The 6,296-nt window shown below is 47.6% G+C and overlaps 1 protein-coding gene across 1 annotated transcript in view; it reads right to left on the minus strand.

Annotated features, from left to right (window-relative positions):
- CDH23 (cadherin related 23) overlaps positions 1–5,776 on the minus strand; it is a 512,093-nt gene extending 506,317 nt beyond the window's left edge. The window contains exon 1 of the mRNA XM_084845647.1: positions 4,640–5,776. The gene's annotated coding sequence lies outside the window, so the exon portion shown is untranslated. The remainder of the gene's footprint in view (positions 1–4,639) is intronic.
- Positions 5,777–6,296: the final 520 nt, after the last annotated feature.

Raw genomic sequence — 6,296 nt, forward strand, 5'->3', positions numbered from 1 at the left:
CACACACACACACACGGACTTGGCTCCTGAGTCCTGCACCTTTAAAGTTCTGCAGAAGAGGGGTTTTCATCAAGGGTAGCTTGTCCTGAAAACCACACAACTATTCAAGGTGCAAGATCCTCGTTCTCTTTTGCATTTGGCCACCGTAGCTGCAGGTTTCTACTTCTTCACTTTAAAAAAGCCCTTAGGGTTACCAGTTTTTTTACTTCTCATCTTTGAAGGGCTCCTCTGCCTCCAACAGGTGGAATTTTTCCTAGTATGAAGCTGCACTGATAAGACTAGTTAGGTTTATTTATTTAGCTTAAATAAGTATGTTTATTTGGCTTAAACATGGTGTTCAAGATCACATAAACACCTGAAAAGGAGGGGGGGTCATAGAAGGTACCAATCCTACATGCTTTCTAGATACATGCAGTTTAACGGATCTTCAAATTCCCTGTTCCTTTCCAGACCTCAATGCAATTCACTTCCCTTCACTACAGAAACTATTTCAGGACAGGTTGTCAAGGTCTAGAGGAACAGTGACTGCATTGGAACTATTGGATCCTATGCATATTTACTCCAAGTGACCTCAAGTATGCATAGGATTGCAGCCTTAGTATTATAAGGAGGAGAATGAATAAGATTATCCTTACCTGTAAGGCAACAGTTTTAATTGGGAAATGTAAACAAATAAAAAGGTTAAGCAGGTGTTTGATATTATTCGGGGGGGGGGGAATCGGGTCATATTGTCATATTGTTTTACTTTTATGATTTTATGGTTACTTTTTTGTCCCCACTTTTACAAATTCTACACTATTGGAGGCTGCCTCCTGTTTTAACAACCAAACACACACTACACTAGCCTGCCCTTAATATTAGTTGTTGTTTTTAAAACTATTTTGTGGCATATTGGGGCTGCTGCTCCGATTTTCTGCGTATTGTTATTCAGATTCTGTGCACTTATTTTTGGCTTTCACGTTGTATTTTGCCTCAGCTGCCTGGGGGGCATGGAGCCCACTCGTAACTATCAGCAATAAAGTATCTTAAAGACGACACTGTATTCATATTTATTCTGAAGTCCCACCGTGTTAAAGAGAGTTCACTCCTGGTGTGTATTTAAGATTACTATCTGAGGATGTGTAAGGAGGTGATACTTTCTGTTAACTTACATTTTCTACCTGTCCTGTGGTGGATAAGTGTTTGAGAACCAGCTAATCCACTAAAGCGCGGTTTGGTCCTACGCATGTTTACTCGGAAGTAATTCCCAATGACTACCATGGGGCTAATGCACAAGAGAACACCAAGTCTGCAATTCCATACACGCCTACCTACGGGTAAGCATCACTTAAAACAGTGGGATTTACTCCCGAGTAAACAGTCATGGGAACAGGCTAGCCGCCTTCCAGCTCCATCCTAAACATTTTTTAATTCAACTGATTTGAACAGAACTTACTTCAAAGTAAACCTGTTTTAAATTGTAACCATTCTCTACTGGGTTATTTATTGCTGATGGTCCACTGTTGCCCGCCCTAAGCCGCTGGACAAGGGCGGGCTATAAACCCGAATAAATAGTGTGATTCTATGCATGTCTCCTGAGAAGTAAGCCCCACTGAATTCAATGGGATTTACTCCCAGATGAGTGAGTATAGGATCGTAGCCTAAAAACACCTGTCCGCTCCGCTGCCGCACATACAAACGGGTTCGAGTTCAACATCCCCACGTTGATTTAACTGGGCGTGTAACGGGGAGCTGCTGTTGCGAGGACAGCTATTGGGATGTGTAAGTACTTTGCCAGCCAAGTATTCGTTTTTGTTTAAGCCGCGGAGGGCATCCAGAAGGACCTCCAGAAAAGAGGCGCCCGCTCAAAGTTCCTGCGAAGGGAAGGGGGGAAAGTGGCGCTCGGAACTTCGCCTTACCTGGCTGGCGGGCGGGCGGGCGGGCGGGCGGAGCTGTGCCCTTGCCAAGGCGGGCGAGGGAGACTCGTGGCTTAGCAAAGGACGAACCTGCTGGGAAGGAATCCTTTGGCCGGCAAAGGCACGGAGAGGAAGAGCGAGGCAAAAAGTCCCGGGAAGCCAAAGCGGAGCTTCTTCACCTCCTCGCGACCCTTGTTCGCCGCCGTGCCTCACAACCCGGCGCTGGCGCTGCCATGGCCCGCCGCCGGGAATAATCCAAGCCGCCTTCCCCGGCACCTCTTCTGCCGCAGAGCGCCGCCTTGCTTTCCCACCCTCCCGCGCCCGGGAAGAGTCCGGCTGGCCTCTGAAGGGGGGACGCCTCCGTCTCCTCTCCGCCCGAGAAGCTGAGCAACTTTGGGCGCCTCCCTTCCCGAGGGGATGCGCGTGGGGGGCGGGGGGCGAAGGGGGCGCGGCGGCAGCTCCCTCGGCGGGCGCGGGGGCGGGCGCGCGGGGGAGGTAGCGGCCAAAAGCGCGCGCGCGCTCCGTCGCCTGTGGAAGCGAGGGGTCGGCCGAGAAGCAGCAACGCAGCTGCCTAGCCTGATCGCTTGGCGCGCGCGGGCGGCGGCGGCCGTCGTCGTCTCATCGCCAAGTAATGAATATTTCAGCGCGAGCTAAACAGCCCCCTCGACTGATGTCACGGGACTTGCTGCTTTGGCGACTCCAACAATCCCCCGAAGAGAAGCGCAGGAGACAAACCGCGCGCTCCTCTGTGGCAGCGAAACGTCGCGGAGCGCCGTCACGGCCGCCCGCTCTTTCCTTTCACGCTCTGCTGCTGCCTTTAGTAGTTTTGCGAGGGTTCTCACCTCCTTAAAGGACGAGAAAATAGGAAGACCCCTGAATATATACGCATTATATTATAGCGCGAGTTTCTGTGTGTAAACTGTGTGACACGTTCCTTCCGCGGGCTTTAAGCGCCCCCTTCCTGCTCCGGGAAGCCAGAAAAAAACAAAGTGTGTGTGTGCGGGGGGAGATCACACCTTGTCACAGCTAAAAGTGAGGGATGTGGTGCTGGTTGCTACTTTATCTTTCACCAAAACTAGGCTCTTAAAAAGTATGTTTGTTGCCTTTTTATTTTCCTGACAGATATTCTACACTTGAGTTGCCACTTAAAAAGAAAAACTTTCACCAGCAGCCTGACATGTAGAAATGAACCAGTCAAAGGTTTCTCTGTCCTGGAAATGAATGATGGGAAGAAACTTCACCCATCATTGGGCGTCTGCATGTCTATGTTAGAGGCACAGGAGCGAGGCCAGCATTTAACATGAACCAAGCAGAAATTAGTCAGCTTTCTCTGTTGTGGCAACTCTATGCCAAGAAAACAGCACCTGCTGAATTTCTGCATGGCTTGCACCCATTAGCCTCTAATGGGCTCTGTTCATACAGAGCCTCTGCCAAGGTAAAGGCAGCATGTACCTGTTTTTAAAGCCTTGATTTCAAAGGTTAATGTTAGGCTGGGCTCAGGTCTGGAATGTATGAGGTAAAGGAGATAGGATCTCTGATCATGTGCAAAGTCCTTCTTCCTCACCCCTGAGTAATCACAGCCCATGGGACTAGGGGACAGGGCTTGCAAGATTTGTAGATCGTATTTTAGAAATTAAACACTGCTTGATTCTTTTCGTGTGATAATGACTACATTGACTACTTGATTTCTGTAGTATCCCAATGTAAGGTTCCATTGATTTAAAAAACAAAACTATATTTGTCCCTCTTTGCCTGCAAAAAAATAAATCTCGGGTTATCTCCTCTGCTCTCCATTTGAATCTCTATTTGAAAAGGTTGCTGTGCTTAGTTATTTGACATTTGGGAGGATAGCTGTCATTGCTCAGAACCATGGAACTTTTCTACACTGAGTGCATTCGGGGGCCAATGGTGGCACAGAGCCACACTGTGGGGAGGGGAGCCACAGGCCACACTCCCCCCACACAACTGCCAAACCAGGCTGGGCAGTGGGGTTTATGTACCCCCCTGTAGCCATGCCTCCTCTGATATTCTCCCGCTGAGGCAGCTGCACATTCCAGCGGCCACCATGGCTGAAATGGGTTCAATCCGGCCAGACCTTTGTTGCATGGCGGATCTCAGCCACTGAGATCTGCTGAGCGGGACAGAGTGTCGGTGGCGTTTCCAGGCATTCTAGGTGTCCAACTCTCTGGCTGCTTGCATTAGTCCAAGGGAGCTCCGCACACAACATTGTAAGCCACCGCAGGGCCTTTTACCCCTACTGCACAGAATGGGTTCCAAGGGTGGGTAACTAACCCCTTGTGAGTGGGGAGAATGCCCCCCACATGGCACGTTAACTCCTTGTGGGTTGCTCCCAAAATTTACCCACTATAGCTTAGCGTGTTGTGTGAACCCAGCCACTGTCTCTTAACACAGTACTTTCCCCTGGTATGCTCAAAAAAGTTATTTCCATTTTTATCCTGGGACATGGCCCTCAAGGGGGCTAACAAAATGTAAAGATTTAACATAAACCAATCACCAACCACAATTTTATAAGTCATTCAAATACAAGTACAACCACTAAAACAATAGTTGTTGTTTGTTTGTTTGTTTGTTTGTTTGTTTTAAATCACAGGTTGACTTAAAATAGCTTCATCTTCTGAACGTCTCCTGAAAGAAAAAGGCTGTTAACTAGAGCTACCCCAGTGGGCTTTCCATCCAGAAAAGGAAGATTACCACTTCCTAGAGCAACCAAAGCTGCCACCCACCTTGTTGCCTGTACTGAGCTTCAGTTTCTTCACCATCATCTAGTCCATCACCACCTCCTGATACAGGTTCAGAATTACTATGGCTTCACCTGTTTCTGTGCTGACAAGGAGAAAAGGCACAATCAACCAACAGATAACACTTTCCTGCAAGTCTCCAGGCAATCTCTCTCTCTCTCTCTCTCTCTCTCTCTCTCTCTCTCTCCTGCCGCCCCAAGTGCATCAGTGTTACAAAGCAGAGGGACAAGATGGCATTTTGTGGAACTATGTAGGATAAGTCTCAAGGGGCAGAGTAGCATCCACAGCAGCAACTTCTGGGATCTAGCTGACAAGTAGGTTTGTGACCCCGAAGGATACCAAGGATGATTGTATCAAAAGTGACTGAGTGGTCCAGGAGAATCAAGAAGGTCACACTTCACCAGGGTGACCAAGTTTCCATTACCAAAACCAGGCTTTATTCCAGACTGATTAAAAGACCTAGACAATCAGTTTCATCCAGCAGACCCCGGAGTTTTGATGCCTTCTGGTCATCACTTTGATAAGAAAAGGTAAATGTGAAACTGGTTTGTTCTTATTCAAGTCTTTTATATAACACCCAATGTCTCATGCAAACCCTGCATGATATGAGACGTGCCCAGTTATTCCTCATCATGGAATACATTCCTGTAGAAATTACACAAGACAAATTATGGTTCAGAATTATTCAAAGGTGCCCAATTAATTTCTTAGTTGCTAAATCAGGGGAAAAGAAAGAAAAAGCCTTCACACTATGCCTTTTTTTAGGTTCTGTCCTTGTCCAATAAATGTGAACTAGTCCTGTAACTAAGCCTAAGAACACATGATTATAATAATCACACATTCTTCCCTTGTTTATCCCTTGCCTGCACTTCAGTCCCATTCTTCTGTTGTTCCTCCTATGTCAAATTTTAGAATTGTAAGCCTCTCAGGGCAGGGACCTGTCCTAACCATCAATGTGAGACATACTATATATAAAATATTAATGAGTCTTACAAACACTAGTGAAGACTAACACATTTAGGGAGCAATCCTATGGCCGCTAGTCAGTGGCTAGACAGCCATAGGATATGCCATTTTTTGGGAACAGGCCTCAGCACCCACGCTCCAATGTTGGTTCCTGGAAAATCAACCTTCCTGCACTTCAACGCTGCCTTGGAGGCAGCATGGAACAGCCCTGTCCTCCGCACTCGCAAGACGAGCATGGAGCAGCCGAAAAGGGGCATGGCTGGGGGCATTCCAGGGCAGGGAGAGCGTAGCTGCGTGTACAACACATCCTATGCGTCATACAGCAGCCTCCTTCCCCGCTCTGTGCTCCTGTGGCCATAGAGCCACAATCGGTTGTCTAGCCAAAAAAGCAGGGCAGGGGAAGTGCGGAGGGCACAATCCCCTCCATGTTTCTCCTGCCATGCTTAGGATAGGTGGTCACCTTCGAGTTCGGAGGCAGCCACCTATCTCGATAGGATTGCACTCTTATTATAGCATAAGCTTTTGTGGACCACAACTACAAGTGTGTGTGTGTGTGTGTGTGTGTGTGTGTATTTTATGCTTAAACATAATCTTCACATTTGTCTTCAAATTCAAACTGTCTTCAGAATCATAAATATCATTGGACTTGGCATTTTTATCTTTCAGAAGAGGCAGG

Source organism: Heloderma suspectum, chromosome 3 (genome assembly GCF_057233095.1).
Source record: "Heloderma suspectum isolate Gila_16-S chromosome 3, 16-S_ref, whole genome shotgun sequence".
Taxonomy (NCBI): domain Eukaryota; kingdom Metazoa; phylum Chordata; class Lepidosauria; order Squamata; family Helodermatidae; genus Heloderma; species Heloderma suspectum.